Consider the following 18,317-nt stretch of genomic DNA (forward strand, 5'->3'; position numbering starts at 1 on the left):
GAGGTTAAACGTGGAAGCTTAGAATGGTAGCCCTGGAGGTGTCGAACACGTTTAACCTCCAGTTTGAGGTCAAACTGGAGGTTAAACGTGGAAATGGAGAGAGCAACCCTGGAGTAGAAAAGCTGTCGAACACGTTTAAGCTCCCTGGTACTCTTCCTGGTTCTGGCGTTTAACCTCCAGTTTGAGGTCAAACTGGAGGTTAAACGTGGAACTCCTCCCTGGGTGGCATACTCATTCTGGCGTTTAACCTCCAGTTTGAGGTCAAACTGGAGGTTAAACGTGGAATGCTCCTTAAGTGAGGCTTTTCATTCTGGCGTTTAACCTCCAGTTTGAGGTCAAACTGGAGGTTAAACTTCAATTCCAGCATTTCTTATCCTTCATGATTTTTGGCGTTTAAGCTCTAGTTTAGGTTTAAACTGGAACTTAAACTCCACATGTGATATTCAAGCTTCCTTTATTGATTTTGTTGCTTCCTTGCCTAGCCTCTTCTTCCCTGAAATCATCCAAACAATTGCATCAAAGTCTTGCAAAATTTCATGAGAAATCTTCCATTCATAGCATTTAAGTATTATAACTAAAACTCATGGAATATGCATCAAAATCATGTTGTTTGGATGGTTCATTGCTTTGTTCTTCATTTAACCATTTTTGGTTACTTTAAGCTCAAGAAAAATGCATAAAACAACTAAAACTAACAGAAAAATGCTAGTGAAACTAGCCTATGATGCCTTGGCATCACAACACCAAACTTAATACTTGCTTGTCCCTAAGCAAGTCCTTAGTTATTTGAGAAGAAAGTATGAAACAGAAAGCAATTACATTGGCTATATTAGCAAGCATTTGAAGTTCATCAGAAGGGTTTTATGCAGAAAGTTGCAGCATCACTTTTTCATACTTATCAGGTAGGATTATCACTTTTTCATTGCATCCATCAAACATTGCTATGGCCTCTTGTTATTCTTATGTCTTTGGCACTTTTCTCTTCTTTGTTTTCTTTTCTTTTTCTTAGAGCTCCTTTGCTCCTTGTTTGCTTAGTGTCATGTGTTGCACAAGCCTTTGGCATTTTCCTTTTCTTATCAGTGCACTACACATATCCACTTTAGGCATTTTAGTTCACATTTCTTCTTGAGACATTGGTGCCCAGCACCTCTTTGTGTGACTAAATGTTTTGTATTTAGGTTGCTCTTGATAATGGACTTTTGGTTGATAATCCCGGGTTAGTTAACCCAAGTTACCAAGTGTTGAAACACTCCTCAGAACCTATTCATCCAAGCATATCCTTAATACATAAACACCACAGGCATTTGTCTCAGAAGTTCAAACCATTGGTACCTAGCTTATTTTCTCAATTTTTTTGCTTTTTGGTTGCCTTTTTCCGTGGCTTTTTCTTTTTCTTTTTCTTTCTTTTTCATGGCCAAAGACATTTATTCATCAAGATCCATAGACAATTTTCACTTTCTACATAAAAAAAAAGATAATTCTACACTCTAATTCCAGTGATCTGACTAAACAATCAAGCATGCATACCACCACTTAATTCTACTTGATTTGTTACTAATTTAGCCAAGTTACTTTTGTTCAAACTTTTTCTTTTATTTTTGGAAACAGAACAAGCATGGCACGCACATGTTTAAGAAGGTGAAGTCATATCCAAACATCCAGGCATTCACTTTATTCAAAGCAATTAACAAACACACATACTAAAAAAAAAAACTACACATTCCAGAAAGATTCAACATTTACAGTTTAAACCAGAACACGCATGCTTTTGTTTGCCCTTTTTAAAGAATTATCAAGGAACAATACCACCTTATGAAATTCCTTGTTTTCTCTTTGTTGTCAGGAAACAATTTGATTTCTCCTTCTTCTTCCTAAATGTTGCTTCATGCTTTAAGGTTCTTGTTTCCTTTCCTGCAAAGAGTAATGAAGTTGCTTGCTTCTCAAGCACTTGAGTGGTTAGCTCAACTATGTGTGGGTAAGTATCGGATTCTTAGGTTGGTGTGTGAACACCAAACTTAATCTCCCACTTACTTCTCTGTTCTTTTGAATCCTTGAGTTATCTTGGAATGATGTTGCTACTAAGGGTTTTAAGCATTTCTGTGACTGCTTAGAATAGTTGTTCCTTTCATATAATTCGAAGGTTGTTGTGTTCAGTTGATCTTTATGGTGGAACACCAAACTTAGAGTCACACATTCCCCTTTGAATTATTGATCCATGAATTCATTGTTTGGTGTGAAACACCAAACTTAATTCTTTGCAATGCACAGAAACTACTTCACCCTTTTTATTAAAACAAATAAAAGAAATAGCAACAAGGTATTACCTCAGGTTGGGTTGCCTCCCAACAAGCGCTTCTTTAACGTCATTAGCTTGACGGTCAGCTTCCTCAGTTGAGGTGATATTTAACTTTGTCCTTCTCCTCCACATCTCCCAAGTAATGTTTGAGTCTTTGACCGTTAACAATGAAGGTTCGTTGTGACTTTTCTTCCATGATTTCTACTTGTCCATAATTGGAGACCTTGGTGACAAGGAATGGTCCAGACCACCTTGATTTTAGCTTCCCTGGAAATAGCTTCAGCCCAGAATTGTAGAGCAATACTTTTTGCCCTTCTTCAAATTTCCTTGGGGCTATGTTGCTGTCATGCTTCTTCTTTGCTCTTTCTTTGTAAATTTTGGCATTCTCATAAGCTTCCGCTCTGAATTCTTCCAACTCTTGAATTTGCAACATCCTTCTTTCTCCAGCGGCTTTGTTGTCCAAGTTCAGAAGTTTCAAGGCCCAGTATGCCTTGTGCTCCAACTCCAGTGGCAGATGGCAAGCTTTTCCATATACTAGTTGGTAAGGAGACATTCCAATTGGTGTTTTGAAAGCTGTCCTGTATGCCCAAAGAGCATCATCTAGCTTAAGCGACCAGTCCTTCCTTGAAGTTCCCACAGTTTTTTCCAGGATTCTTTTGAGTTCTCTGTTAGATATTTCGGCTTGCCCACTTGTCTGTGGATGGTATGGTGTGGCTACCCTGTGTTTGACTCCATATTTTAGGAGCAATGCCTCTAATGGTTTGTTGCAGAAGTGGCTTCCTCCATCACTGATGATTGCTCTTGGAACCCCAAAACGGCAAAAAATGTGTTTTCTGAGGAAGTTCATGACTACCTTATTATCATTGGTTGGAGTTGCTATTGCTTCAACCCATTTAGAGACATAGTCTACTGCCACAAGAATGTAATTATTTGAGTATGAGGAGGGAAATGGTCCCATGAAATCTATCCCCCATACATCAAACAATTCAAGTTCCAGAATGAATTGTTGTGGCATTTCATTTCTTCTTGGCAGGTTCCCAGCTTTCTGGCATTCATGGCAGTGCTTCACTAATTCTTTTGCATCTTTGAAGATAGTGGGCCAATAAAAACCACACTGCAACACCTTAGCTGCTGTTCTTTCTCCTGCAAAGTGCCCTCCATAAGTGGAGCCATGGCAGTCCCATAAAACTTCCCTTCCTTCTTCCTCGGATATGCATCTTCTGAGTATGCCATCGGAACATTTTTTGAACAAGTATGGTTCGTCCCAGATGAAGTATTTGGCATCATTTACCAATTTCTTCCTTTGATGTTTGTTAAATTCCAAAGGTAAACTCCCAGTGGCCTTGAAGTTTGCTATGTCTGCAAACCAGGGTGCTTTGTGAATTACCATGAGTTGTTCATCAGGAAAGCACTCATTTACATGTGTGCTTTGTGTGCTTCCTTCTTCACATGGTATCCTTGATAAATGATCTGCCACCTTGTTCTCTACACCCTTCTTGTCTTTGATTTCAATGTCAAATTCCTGCAACAAAAGAACCCATCTAATAAGTCTCGGTTTAGATTCTTGTTTAGCAAGTAAATATTTTAAAGCTGAATGATCAGTGAAGACAATGACTTTAGATCCAATGAGATAAGATCTAAATTTTTCAAATGCAAAGACTATTGCCAAGAGTTCTTTTTCAGTGGTTGTGTAATTCCTTTGGTTAGCATTCAAGACTTTACTGGCATAATAAATCACATGTACCAAATTGTCTTTCCTTTGTCCTAACACTGCCCCAATAGCAAGGTCTGATGCATCACACATCAGTTCAAAAGGTAAGTTCCAATCAGGTGGGGCAATGATAGGTGCAGAGGAAAGTTTTTGCTTCAAAAGTTCATAGGCTAGCATGCAATTTTTATCAAATACAAAGGGTGTATCAGAGACAAGCAAGTTACTCAAAGGTTTGGCTATTTTAGAAAAGTCTCTAATAAACCTTCTGTAAAAACCAGCGTGTCCCAAAAAGCTCCTAACTGCCTTGACATTACTTGGTGGAGGTAGTTTTTCAATGATTTCCACCTTAGCTCTGTCCACCTCCATGCCTCTATTAGAGATTTTGTGGCCAAGGACTATTCCTTCTGTGACCATGAAATGACACTTTTCCCAGTTTAATACTAGGTTAGTCTCTTGGCACCTCTTAAGCACCAAGGCAAGGTGGTGTAGGCAGCTGGGAAAAGAATCCCCAAACACAGAAAAATCGTCCATGAAGACCTCAATAAATTTTTCAATCATGTCCGAAAAGATGGACAGCATGCATCTTTGGAAAGTGGCAGGTGCATTGCACAATCCAAAGGGCATGCGTCTATAAGCAAAAACTCCATATGGACAAACAAATGATGTTTTCTCTTGATCACTAGGATCAACTACTATTTGGTTGTAGCCTGAATATCCATCCAAGAAGCAATAGTAAGCATGTCCGGCAAGCCTTTCAAGCATCTGATCCATGAATGGGAGTGGGAAATGATCTTTTCTGGTGGCTTCATTGAGCTTCCTGTAGTCTATGCACATCCTCCACCCAGTAACGGTTCTTGTGGGTATGAGTTCGTTCTTCTCATTTGGCACCACAGTTATGCCACCTTTCTTGGGAACTACATGGATGGGACTAACCCATGGGCTATCAGAAATGGGGTAGATTACCCCTGCCTGCCATAACTTCCTGACTTCCTTTTGTACCACTTCTTTCATGACGGGATTCAATCTTCTCTGAGCTTGAATGGAGGGTCTAGCATCCTCTTCTAACAAGATTTTATGCATGCATATGGATGAACTTATCCCCTTCAAATCAGCTAGGGTCCATCCAATGGCATCTTGATGAGTTTGCAGCACCTTGATCAATTCTTCTTCCTGTTCTTGGCTCAAGGCCGAGCTAATGATAACAGGGTGACTCTCATCACTACCCAAGTATGCATACTTGAGATTAGGGGGCAATGCTTTGAGCTCAGGTTTTGGTGCTTCCTTTTCTTCTTTCACTTTCTCTGGCATGCTTAGCATGGTTGTGTCAGCACCCTTGATATCACTAACTTCAATATCCTTGGTGAACTCCTCCTCTGCCACTTCCTTTATTGTTTCCTCGAAAGTTTCTTGTACTGCAATGTCCACTACATCAACCCTCATGCATTCCCTTAGTGATTCTGATGGATAGCTCATTGCCTTGAATACATTAAACACCAATTTCTCATCATGTAGTCTAAGAGTGAGTTCACCCTTTTGTACATCTATGATGGCTCCAGCAGTAGCTAGGAAGGGTCTTCCCAGAATTATTGAAGCTTTGGCTTCTTCCTCCATATCTAACACCACAAAATCAGCAGGAAATATAAATTCTCCCACTTTCACCAACAAATCCTCAACTATCCCATGAGGGAATTTAAAAGTTCGATCTGCCAATTGGAGGGTCATTCTTGTTGGTTTGGCTTCCTCAATCTTCATTCTTCTCATCATTGTTAGCGACATCAAATTGATGCTGGCCCCTAAGTCACACAAGGCCTTCTCCACCATGACTTCTCCTATGATGCAGGGGATTTGGAAACTGCCTGGGTCCTTCAATTTCTGAGGCAATTTGTGCTGAATGATGGCACTGCATTCTTCAGTTAACAACACAGTTTCCTCATTTCTCCAGCTTCTCTTCTTGGTCATTAATTCTTTTAAGAATTTTGCATAGAGTGGCATTTGCTCTATTGCCTCAGCAAAGGGAATGTTGATTTGAAGCTTCTTGAAAATCTCCAAGAACCTGGAGAATTGGCCATCCTTTTCACTTTTCATCAAACGTTGAGGATAAGGTGCTTTTGGTGTGTAAGGCTTCAGGACCTCTTTTTCTTTTTCTTTTGTTGCAAACGGTGTAAAAGATTGTCCTTGTTCTTTGTCTTTCACATTTTCCTTTGCTTCATCCTCTGTGGTTTCCCTTGAGATCTCCTTTAGATTCTTTCCACTTCTGAGGGTTATGGCCTTACATTCTTCCCTTGCTATAGCCTTGGCAGCATGAGAACCGCTTGTCCCAGGGGCTTGCTTAGTCAAATACAAAATTTGATTTTCTAGCTTCTGGATGGCAGCTCCTTGGTTTTGCAAGTTAGAATTTACTTCTTCCTTAAAAGCTTTCAATTCAATTATGTCTTGGCTCATGGTTGCAAGCATTCCTTCTATCCGGTTTAATTGATCTTGAAATTGTTGGTTCGGATTAGGTTGGGTATGTTGATTATTTTGGCCATGATATGATGGTTGGGGGTAAGTGTTTTGTGTGGCTTGGTATGATCTTTGGTTGGAGTTTTGGTATGTGGAATTGTTATGTTGATTGTGGTTGTAAGGTTTGTGGTTTTGTGGTTGGGTTTGTTGGTTTCCCCACCCAAAGTTTGGGTGGTTTCTCCAGCCTGGGTTGTAAGTGTTGGAATGTGGATCATATGATTGCCTTTGTTGGTTTCCCACATAGTTAGCCTCATCCCAATCACCTCCTTCAATGCCTACTTCCTCTTGATCTTGTGTGTGTATTGCAGCCACTTGCTTTGTTTCTATTTGCCTGGTAAGCTCTGCTAGTTGCTTGGCAAACACCTTGTTTTGGGCTAGAATTGTATCAACATGGTTCAGCTCCATGACTCCCTTAGTGTTATGCCTTTCTGATGCATAGTAGTACTCATTCTCAGCCACTGTCTCGATCACTTCAATGGCTTCTTCCACAGTCTTTTTCCTGTTCAATGAACCTCCTGATGAATGGTCTACAGCCTTCCTTGATTCATAAGAGAGCCCATCATAGAAGATGTGCAGTTGCACCCAATCATGGAACATGTTTGGTGGGCATTTCCTTGTCAAGTCCTTGAATCTCTCCCATGCCTCGTAGAGAGTTTCACCATCTTGTTGTCTAAAAGTCTGAACCTCAGATCGAAGCCTATTGACCTTTTGTGGAGGGTAGAAACGTGCCAGAAACTTGCTTTCCACCTCATCCCATGTTGTTAGACTCCCCCTTGGGAATGATTCCAGCCACTTAGCTGCTTTGTCCCTAAGTGAAAATGGGAACAAAAGCAGTTTATAGGCATCTTCCTGGACTCCATTGGACTTCACAGTGTCACAAATTCTCAGGAATTTTGTGAGATGTTGGTTTGGGTCTTCATTAGCACTTCCTCCAAAGGAACAATGATTTTCCACAAGTGATATTAGCTGTGGCTTGAGCTCAAAATTGTTGGCCTGAATGGGTGGTTTCTGGATGCTACTACCACAATTCCCAGAGGTTGGGTTTATGTATGAACTAAGAACCCTCCTCTCTGGGATGGCATCGTTTCCATCAGCTCTCTCATGGTTGTGGACTTCTCTATCCATGTTGAGATCTAAAGCTTCCTCAAAATTGTCCTCAGATTCTCCTTCAGATTCCTCTTCTCCCACTACTCTCTTCCCTCTTGCTTCCCTTCTAAGTCTATGAAGGGTCCTCTCTGGTTCGGTATATGGAGGAGTTGATGTCTCTCCTCTCCTACCTGTCATACAAGAACACAGGTCAAACACAAACAAGTGAAATACTCTTGGTTAATGGAAGAGTATGGTTAACTCAATTGAGGAATTAATTCAAACAGTTAGTGAGTCAGTGAGTTAGTTGCATGAATTTAAAGGCATAAAGAAGGAAAGCATGTAACCAAGTGCAGAAATTAAAATTCAACAAGTATCTTGGACAGAATTAACAAAGCAAGAGAAAATTGCTCAATCTAGTTAGCTTCCAATTTGAGAATTGTCAATCGAAAACCAATCCCCGGCAACGGCGCCATAAACTTGATGCACATAATCTAGTTATGCTACGATTTAGGAAATTGCACGATCGGCAAAATTCCTTCCGGCAAGTGCACCGGTTATCGTCAAGTAAAAACTCACAATAGAGTGAGGTCGAATCCCACAAGGATTGGTTGAGTGAGCAATTCGGATTAGAAGTGTGTTCTAGTTGAGCGGAATCAAGATTGAGATGAGTATTGCGGAATGTAAAATTGGCGGGAAAAGTAAATGACAAGGAATTGAAATGGCGGAATCTTAAATTGCAATGAATTAAAGAGCAGAAACTAAATTGCTGAAATTAAAAGGGAATGGGGGTGTTGCATGAATTGAGTTGCAGAATGTAAAGAGAAAGTGGAAATCAGAAATGGGGAATTCATTGGGTTTAGGAGATATTGAAATCTCCGAATCAAAACATGTATATCTCTTCCTCAACCAATGCATTCATTGAATTTTGCTTGGCAATCTTATATGATTGGATCCCAATCCCTTGGCTCACCAATTCTCTCTAAAAACAAACAAATTCCCAATCCCTTGGTTTAAATGTTCATAAGAAGAGATGATGCTTGATCACTGATTATACCACACAATTTCATGAACCACAATTTGGTAGGATTACATGTCACAATATCCATCCAAACCCCAATCCAATTCACTGTGAGAAAGCTTCTCTAGCATGAATCCTCCATTCCTTTCCCAAGGCTCCGAAGGATTCCAAGTATGGGTAGTTTCTTTCCCAAGACAACTACTCAATGGAATTAGATCGAGAAGCTTTCTAACAAAATTCAAGAGAAAAGATTGAAGAAGAAGATAAACTATTATTGATTCATTGAATTACAATAGAGCTCCCTAACCCAATGAAAGGGGGTTTAGTGAATCATAGCTCTGAATTCAATTACAAAGAAAAGGGAAACTAGCTAAAAGTGAAAAGTAAAAATCCCCTCTAACTTAACTTCTATCCTATTTATACACTTTCTATATTGAGCTTCAGTTGTGCTTCTTGGGCTTTGAGGCCTCTCCTTGCTTTCCTTTTGCCTTGGGTTTATGATCCATAATCTTGATGAGGTTGTTGATCCAAATCCTATAACATTTATTGAGCCATCTTAGTGATAATCAAATAATGACACATGACTCAATAAATTGAGATTTCAAACTCATCAATCCTTCAGGCCCAATCCCATAAACCATGATATTCAATTGGGTTTCATACCAAAGTAAGTTTAAGTTAATCTTTGTGCTCAAAGACTAACTTAAATCACAATATTTTTGGCCCAGAAACCTTTTCCAAGAGTGGCGTTTAAGTTGTAGTTTAAGCTTCAACTGCAGCTTAAACGCCAGACACTTCCAGTGAGGCCTTTTGTAGAAGCACGTTTAAGCTTCAGTTTAAGGTTAAACTGAAGCTTAAACGTGGAAATGGAAGAAGGTAGCCCTGGAGAGTCATGTAGTCGAACACGTTTAAGCTTCAGTTTAAGGTTAAACTGAAGCTTAAACGTGGAGATAGGAAGGGCAGCCCTGGAGGTCGAACACGTTTAACCTCCAGTTTGAGGTCAAACTGGAGGTTAAACGTGGAAAAGGGTGGAGGCATACTGGAGGTCGAACACGTTTAACCTCCAGTTTGAGGTCAAACTGGAGGTTAAACGTGGAAGCTTAGAATGGTAGCCCTGGAGGTGTCGAACACATTTAACCTCCAGTTTGAGGTCAAACTGGAGGTTAAACGTGGAAATGGAGAGAGCAACCCTGGAGTAGAAAAGCTGTCGAACACGTTTAAGCTCCCTGGTACTCTTCCTGGTTCTGGCGTTTAACCTCCAGTTTGAGGTCAAACTGGAGGTTAAACGTGGAACTCCTCCCTGGGTGGCATACTCATTCTGGCGTTTAACCTCCAGTTTGAGGTCAAACTGGAGGTTAAACGTGGAATGCTCCTTAAGTGAGGCTTTTCATTCTGGCGTTTAACCTCCAGTTTGAGGTCAAACTGGAGGTTAAACTTCAATTCCAGCATTTCTTATCCTTCATGATTTTTGGCGTTTAAGCTCTAGTTTAGGCTTAAACTGGAACTTAAACTCCACATGTGATATTCAAGCTTCCTTTATTGATTTTGTTGCTTCCTTGCCTAGCCTCTTCTTCCCTGAAATCATCCAAACAATTGCATCAAAGTCTTGCAAAATTTCATGAGAAATCTTCCATTCATAGCATTTAAGTATTATAACTAAAACTCATGGAATATGCATCAAAATCATGTTGTTTGGATGGTTCATTGCTTTGTTCTTCATTTAACCATTTTTGGTTACTTTAAGCTCAAGAAAAATGCATAAAACAACTAAAACTAACAGAAAAATGCTAGTGAAACTAGCCTATGATGCCTTGGCATCAATGATTGCACCAAGAAACTTGGCAGGTTACTCTTCAGTAACATCCTCATTCTCTTCAGAAGAGGAATACTCATCAGAGCTCATGAAGGGCATAAGGAGGTTCAATGGAATCTCTATGGTCTCTAGATGAGCCTCAGAGTCCTTTGGTTCCTCAGAGGGAAGCTCCTTATTGATCACTGGACGTCCCAGGAGGTCTTCCTCCTTGGGATTCACGTCCTCTCCTCTCCTCACAGGTTCGGCCATGGTGCTTATGTCAATGGCCTTGCACTCTCCTTTTGGATTCTCTTCTGTATTGCTTGGGAGAGTACTAGGAGGGATTTCAGTGATCCTTTTACTCAGCTGGCCCACTTGTGCTTCCAGATTTCTAATGGAAGATCTTGTTTCATTCATGAAACTTACAGTGGCCTTAGACAGATCAGAGACTAAGTTTGCCAAATTAGAAGCATTTTGTTCAGAGTTCTCTGTCTGTTGCTGAGTGGATGATGGAAAAGGTTTATTATTGTTAAACCTGTTTCTTCCACCATTATTGAAGCCTTGTTGAGGCTTTTGATCCTTCCATGAGAAATTTGGATGATTTCTCCATGATGAGTTATAGATGTTTCCATAAGGTTCACCTAAGTAATTCACCTCTGCTATTGCAGGGTTCTCATGATCATAAGCTTCTTCTTCATAAGAAGCCTCTTGAGTACTGTTGGATGCAGCTTGCATTCCATGCAGACTCTGAGAGATCATATTGACTTGCTGAGTCAATATTTTATTCTGAGCCAATATGGCATTCAGAGTATCAACTTCAAGAACTCCCTTCTTCATAGGCGTCCCATTACTCACAGGATTCCTTTCAGAAGTGTACATGAACTGGTTATTAGCAACCATGTCAATGAGTTCTTGAGCTTCTGCAGGTGTTTTCTTTAGGTGAATGGATCCACCTGCAGAAGTGTCCAGTGACATCTTTGATAGCTCAGATAAACCATCATAGAATATATCCAAGATGGTCCATTCTGAAAGCATGTCAGAGGGACACTTTTTGGTCAACTGTTTGTATCTTTCCCAAGCTTCATAGAGGGATTCACCTTCTTTCTGTCTGAAGGTTTGAACATCAGCTCTAAGCTTGCTCAGCTTTTGAGGAGGAAAGTACTTGGCTAAGAAAGCCGTGACCAGCTTATCCCAAGAGTTCAGGCTGTCTTTGGGTTGAGAATCCAACCATAATCTAGCTCTGTCTCTTACAGCAAAAGGGAAAAGCATGAGCCTGTAGACTTCAGGATCTACTCCATTAGTCTTAACAGTATCACATATCTGCAAGAATTCAGTTAAGAACTGAAAAGGATCTTCAGATGGAAGTCCATGAAACTTGCAGTTCTGCTGCATCAGAGAAACTAATTGAGGTTTCAGCTCAAAGTTATTTGCTCCAATGGCAGGAATGGAGATGCTTCTTCCATGTAAATTGGAATTAGGTGCAGTAAAGTCACCAAGCATCTTCCTTACATTATTATTATTTTCGGCTGCCATCTCCTCTTCCTGTTCGAAAATTTCTGAAAGGTTATCTCTGGATTGTTGTATTTTAGCTTCTCTTAGTTTCCTTTTCAGAGTCCTTTCAGGTTCTGGATCTGCTTCCACAAGAATGTTCTTATCCTTGCTCCTGCTCATATGACAAAGAAGAGGGCACAGAAAAATAATAATAATAATAGAGATCCTTTATACCACAGTATAGGGATCTCTGTGTGAGTAGAAGAAGAGGAGGAGACAAAGAATGTAATATAATGGAAGAAACACAACTGTGAGGAGGGTTGAGATGTGAGATGAGATGTTAGTGGATGAATAAATAAATAGAATAAGATGAGAGAGAAGGAATTTTCGAAAATAATTTTTGAAAAAGAGTTAGTGATTTTTGAAAATAGTTTTTGAAAAATGTTAGTAATTTTCGAAAATTAAGATTTGAAAATTAAAATAATTAATAAATTAAAAAGAAATTTTGAAAAAGGGGGAAGATATTTTCGAAAATGAGAGAGAGAGTTAGTTAGGTAGTTTTGAAAAAGTTAAGAAACAAACAAAAAGTTAGTTAGTTAGTTGAAACAAATTTTGAAAAGATAAGAAGTTAGGAAGTTAGAAAAGATAGTTTGAAAAAGATAAGATGAGAAGATATTTTTGAAAAGATATGATAGAAATTAGTTTTTGAAAAAAAGATTTGATTTTTAAAATCACAATTAATGACTTGATTCATAAGAAATCACAAGATATGATTCTAGAACTCAAAGTTTGAATCTTTCTTAACAAGCAAGTAACAAACTTGAAATTTTTGAATCAAAATATTAATTGTTAATGTTATTTTCGAAAATTTGGTATAAAAATAAGAAAAAGATTTTTGAAAAATATTTTTTTGAATTTTCGAAAATAACTAATAATTTTGAAAAAGATTTGATTTTTGAAAAAGATTTTGAAAAGGATAAGATTTTCAAATTGAAAATTTGATTTGACTCATAAGAAACAACTTGATTTTAAAAATTTTTTGAAAAAGTCAACTCAAATTTTCGAATTTGATGAGAGAAAAAGGGAAAGATATTTTTTTTTGATTTTTTGAATTTTTATGATGCAAGAGAAAAACACTAAAAAGGTGCAATGCATGAAATTTTTAGATCAAAACCATGAATGCATGCAAGAATGCTATGAATGTCAAGATGAACACCAAGAACACTATGAATGTCATGATGAACATCAAGAACATATTTTTGAGAAATTTTTAATGCAAATAAAACATGCAAGACACCAAACTTAGAATTCTTTAATGCTTAGACACTAAGAATTCAAGAATGCATATGATAAACATGAAAAGACACATCTTTCCTAACCTCCTAACTTCTTATCTTTTCAAAATTTGTTTCAACTAACTAACTAACTTTTTGTTTGTTTCTTAACTTTTTCAAAACTACCTAACTAACTCTCTCTCTCTCATTTTTCGAAAATATCTTCCCCCTTTTTCAAAATCTCTTTTTAATTTATTAATTAATTTAATTTTTAAATCTTAATTTTCGAAAATTACTAACATTTTTCAAAAACTATTTTCAAAAATCACTAACTCTTTTTCAAAAATATTTTTCGAAAATTCTCTCTCTCCCATCTTATTCTATTTATTCATTCATATCCTAAACATCTCATCTCACATCTCTTCCATCCTCACAGTTGTGTTTCTTCCATTATATTACATTCTTTGTCTCCCCCTCTTCTTCCACTCACACAGGGATCCCTATACTGTGGTATAAAGGATCTCCATTATTATTATTACTTTTCTGTGCCTTCTTCTTTGTCATATGAGCAGGAGCAAGGATAAGAACATTCTTGTGGAAGCAGATCCAGAACCTGAAAGGACTCTGAAGAGAAAATTAAGAGAAGCTAAATTACAACAATTCAGAGATAACCTTTCAGAAATTTTCGAACAGGAAAAAGAGATGGCAGCCGAAAATAATAATAATGTAAGGAAGATGCTTGGTGACTTTACTGCACCTAATTCCAATTTACATGGAAGAAGCATCTCCATTCCTGCCATTGGAGCAAACAACTTTGAGCTGAAACCTCAATTAGTTTCTCTGATGTAGTAGAACTGCAAGTTTCATGGACTTCCATATGAAGATCCTTTTCAGTTCTTAACTGAATTCTTGCAGATATGTGATACTGTTAAGACTAATGGAGTAGATCCTGAAGTCTACAGGCTCATGCTTTTCCCTTTTGCTGTAAGAGACAGAGCTAGATTATGGTTGGATTCTCAACCCAAAGACAGCCTGAACTCTTGGGATAAGCTGGTCACGGCTTTCTTAGCCAAGTACTTTCCTCCTCAAAAGCTGAGCAAGCTTAGAGCTGATGTTCAAACCTTCAGACAGAAAGAAGGTGAATCCCTCTATGAAGCTTGGGAAAGATACAAACAGTTGACCAAAAAGTGTCCTTCTGACATGCTTTCAGAATGGACCATCCTGGATATATTCTATGATGGTTTATCTGAGCTATCAAAGATGTCACTGGACACTTCTGCAGGTGGATCCATTCACCTAAAGAAAACGCCTGCAGAAGCTCAAGAACTCATTTACATGGTTGCTAATAACTAGTTCATGTACACTTCTGAAAGGAATCCTGTGAGTAATGGGACGCCTATGAAGAAGGGAGTTCTTGAGGTTGATACTCTGAATGCCATATTGGCTCAGAATAAAATATTGACTCAGCAAGTCAATATGATCTCTCAGAGTCTGCATGGAATGCAAGCTGCATCCAACAGTACTCAAGAGGCATCTTCTGAAGAAGAAGCTTATGATCCTGAGAACCCTGCAATAGCAGAGGTAAATTACTTAGGTGAACCTTATGGAAACACCTATAACTCAACATGGAGAAATCATCCAAATTTCTCATGGAAGGATCAAAAGCCCCAACAAGGCTTTAATAATGGTGGAAGAAACAGGTTTAGCAATAGCAAGCCTTTTCCATCATCAACTCAGCAACAGACAGAGAACTCTGAACAAAATGCTTCTAATTTAGCAAATCTAGTCTCTGATCTATCTAAGGCCACTGTAAGTTTCATGAATGAAACAAGGTCTTCCATTAGAAATCTGGAAGCACAAGTGGGCCAGCTGGGTAAAAGGATCACTGAAATCCCTCCTAGTACTCTCCCAAGCAATACAGAAGAGAACCCAAAAGGAGAGTGCAAGGCCATTAACATAAGCACCATGGCCGAACCTGTAAGGGAAGGAGAGGACGTGAATCCCAAGGAGGAAGACCTCCTGGGACGTCCAGTGATCAATAAGGAGCTTCCCTTTGAGGAATCAAAGGACTCTGAGGCTCATCTGGAGACCATAGAGATTCCATTGAACCTCCTTATGCCCTTCATGAGCTCTGATGAGTATTCCTCTTCTGAAGAGAATGAGGAGGTTACTGAAGAGCAAACTGCCAAGTTTCTTGGTGCAATCATGAAGCTGAATGCCAAATTATTTGGCATTGATACTTGGGAAGTTGAACCTCCCTTGTTCATCAATGAACTAAGTGATCTGGATCAACTGACATTGCCTCAGAAGAGACAGGATCCTGGAAAGTTCATAATACCCTGCACCATAGGCACCATGATCTTTAAGGCTCTGTGTGACCTTGGTTCAGGAATAAACCTCATGCCCCTCTCTGTAATAGAGAAACTGGGAATCTATGGGGTGCAAGCTGCTAAAATCTCATTAGAGATGGCAGACAGTTCAAGAAAACAGGCTTATGGACAAGTAGAGGACGTGTTAGTAAAGGTTGAAGGCCTTTACATCCCTGCTGATTTCATAGTCCTAGATACTGGAAAGGAAGAGGATGAATCCATCATCCTAGGAAGACCTTTCCTGGCCACAGCAAGAGCTGTGATTGATGTTGACAGAGGTGAAATATTCCTTTAATGGAATGAGGACTCCCTTGTGTTTAAAACTCAAGGATCTCCCTCTGCAACCATGGAGAGGAAGCAGAAAAAGCTTCTCTCCAAGCAGAGTCAACCAAAGCCCCCACAGTCAAACTCTAAGTTTGGTGTTGGGAGGCCACAACCAAACTCTAAGTTTGGTGTTGAACTCCCATATCCAAACTCTAAGTTTGGTGTTGGAGAGTCTCAACAAAGCTCTGCACATCTGTGAGGCTCCATGAGAGCTCACTGTCAAGCTATTGACATTTAAAGAAGCGCTTGTTGGGAGGCAACCCAATGTTTATCTAATTCTTATTTTTATTGTTTTTTCATGTTTTCTTAGGTTCATGATCATGTGGAGTCACAAAATAAATATAAAAATTGAAAAAGGAATCAAAAACAGCAGAAGAAAAATCACACCCTGGAGGAGCATCTGTCTGGCGTTCAGCGCCAGAACAGAGCATGGTTCTGGCGCTGAACGCCCAAAATGGGCAGCTTCTGGGCGCTGAACGCCAGAACAGGCATGGTTCTTGCGTTCAACGCCAGAAATGGCACACAAATGGGCGTTGAACGCCCAAAATGGCCACCAACCTGGCGCTGAACGCCCAGAGTTGGGTGCAAAGGCATTTTTACATGCCTAATGGGTGCAGGGATGTAAATCCTTGAACACCTCAGGATCTGTGGACCCCACATGATCCACTCAGGATCTGTAGACCCCACAGGATCCACTCAGGATCTGTGGACCCCACAGGATCCCCACCTACCTCCACTTACTTCTTCTCACCACTCTCTTTCACACAACCCCATAAACACTCTTCCCCAAAAATCCTTCACCAATCACCTCAATCTCTCTTCCCCATCACCTCTTCACCACTCACATCCATCCACTCTTCCCCATAAACCTACCTCATAAACTCCACCTACCTTCAAAAATTCAAAACCAATTTCCCACCCAAACCCACCCATATGGCCGAAACCTTTTCCCCCCTCCCTTTCCTATATAAAACCCTCCATTCTTCTTCAAATTCACACACCACAACCATCTCTTCTCCTCTTGGCCGAAACCACATCTCCCTCTCCCTCTCCATATTTCTTCTTCTTCTTCTTCTATTCTTTTGTTTATTGCTCGAGGGCGAGCAATATTCTAAGTTTGGTGTGGTAAAAGCATAAGCTTTTTGTTTTTCCATTACCATTGATGGCACCTAAGACCGGAGAATCCTCTAGAAAGGGGAAGGGGAAGACAAAAGCTTCCACCTCCGAGTCATGGGAGATGGAAAGGTTCATCTCCAAAGCCCATCAAGACCACTTCTATGATGTTGTGGCCAAGAAGAAGGTTATCCCCGAGGTCCCTTTCAAACTCAAAAGAAATGAGTATCCGGAGATCCGACATGAAATTCAAAGAAGAGGTTGGGAAGTTCTAACAAATCCCATCCAACAAGTCGGCATCCTAATGGTTCAAGAGTTCTATGCCAATGCATGGATCACCAAGAACCATGATCAAAGTAAGAACCCGGATCCAAAGAACTATGTTACAATGGTTCGGGGGAAATACTTGGATTTTAGTCCGGAAAATGTGAGGTTGGCGTTCAACTTGCCAAACATGGAAGAGAACGCACGCCCCTACACAAGGAGAGTCAACTTTGATCAAAGGTTGGACCAAGTCCTTATGGACATATGTGTAGAAGGAGCTCAATGGAAGATTGACTCCAAAGGCAAGCCGGTTCAACTAAGAAGATTGGACCTCAAGCCTGTAGCTAGAGGATGGTTGGAGTTCATTCAATGCTCAATCATTCCCACTAGCAACCGGTCTGAAGTTACTATAGACCGGGCCATCATGATCCATAGCATCATGATTGGAGAAGAGGTGGAAGTTCATGAGATTATACCTCAAGAACTCTACAAGGTGGCTGACAAGTCCTCCACTATGGCAAGGTTAGCCTTTCCTCACCTCATTTGCCACCTATGCAATTCGGTTGGGATTGACATAGAGGGAGATATCCTCATCAAAGAGGACAAGCCCATCACTAAGAAAAAGATGGAGCAAGCAAGAGAGCCCATTCATGGAGCTCAAGAGGCGTATGAAGCTCATCACCATAAGATCCCGGAGATGCCTCAAATGCACTTTCCTCCACAAAACTATTGGGAGCAAATCAACACCTCCCTAGGAGAATTGAGTTCCAATATGGGACAACTAAGGGTGGAACATCAAGAGCACTCCATCATCCTTCATGAAATTAGAGAAGATCAAAAAGCAATGAGGGAGGAGCAACAAAGACAAGGAAGAGACATAGAAGAGCTTAAGGACATCATTGGTTCCTCAAGAAGGAAACGCCACCATCACTAAGGTGGATTCATTCCTTGTTCTTATTTCTTCTGTTTTTCATTTTTTCTATGTTATGTGCTTATCTATGTTTGTGTCTTCACTACATGATCATTAGTAATTAGTAACTATGTCTTAAAGTTATGAATGTCTTGTGAATCCAT

General features: G+C 39.7%; 3 non-coding genes across 3 annotated transcripts; 2 read left to right on the forward strand and 1 right to left on the reverse strand.

The window, feature by feature from the left end:
• The first annotated feature begins 7,104 nt into the window (after nucleotides 1-7,104).
• On the forward strand, nucleotides 7,105-7,208 carry LOC148570328 (small nucleolar RNA R71). The gene has a single exon (XR_015909004.1). It is a non-coding gene; the product is annotated as a small nucleolar RNA R71 (small nucleolar RNA).
• Nucleotides 7,209-11,437: 4,229 nt separating this feature from the next.
• LOC148570329 (small nucleolar RNA R71) lies at nucleotides 11,438-11,545 on the forward strand. Its single transcript, XR_015908550.1, has one exon. It is a non-coding gene; the product is annotated as a small nucleolar RNA R71 (small nucleolar RNA).
• Nucleotides 11,546-14,271: 2,726 nt separating this feature from the next.
• On the reverse strand, nucleotides 14,272-14,379 carry LOC148570330 (small nucleolar RNA R71). Its single transcript, XR_015908101.1, has one exon. It is a non-coding gene; the product is annotated as a small nucleolar RNA R71 (small nucleolar RNA).
• Between the last annotated feature and the right edge of the window lie 3,938 nt (nucleotides 14,380-18,317).

The sequence above is a fragment of the Arachis ipaensis genome, chromosome B3, assembly GCF_059453495.1.
Source record: "Arachis ipaensis isolate K30076 ecotype BB chromosome B3, ASM5945349v1, whole genome shotgun sequence".
Taxonomy (NCBI): Eukaryota; Viridiplantae; Streptophyta; class Magnoliopsida; order Fabales; family Fabaceae; genus Arachis; species Arachis ipaensis.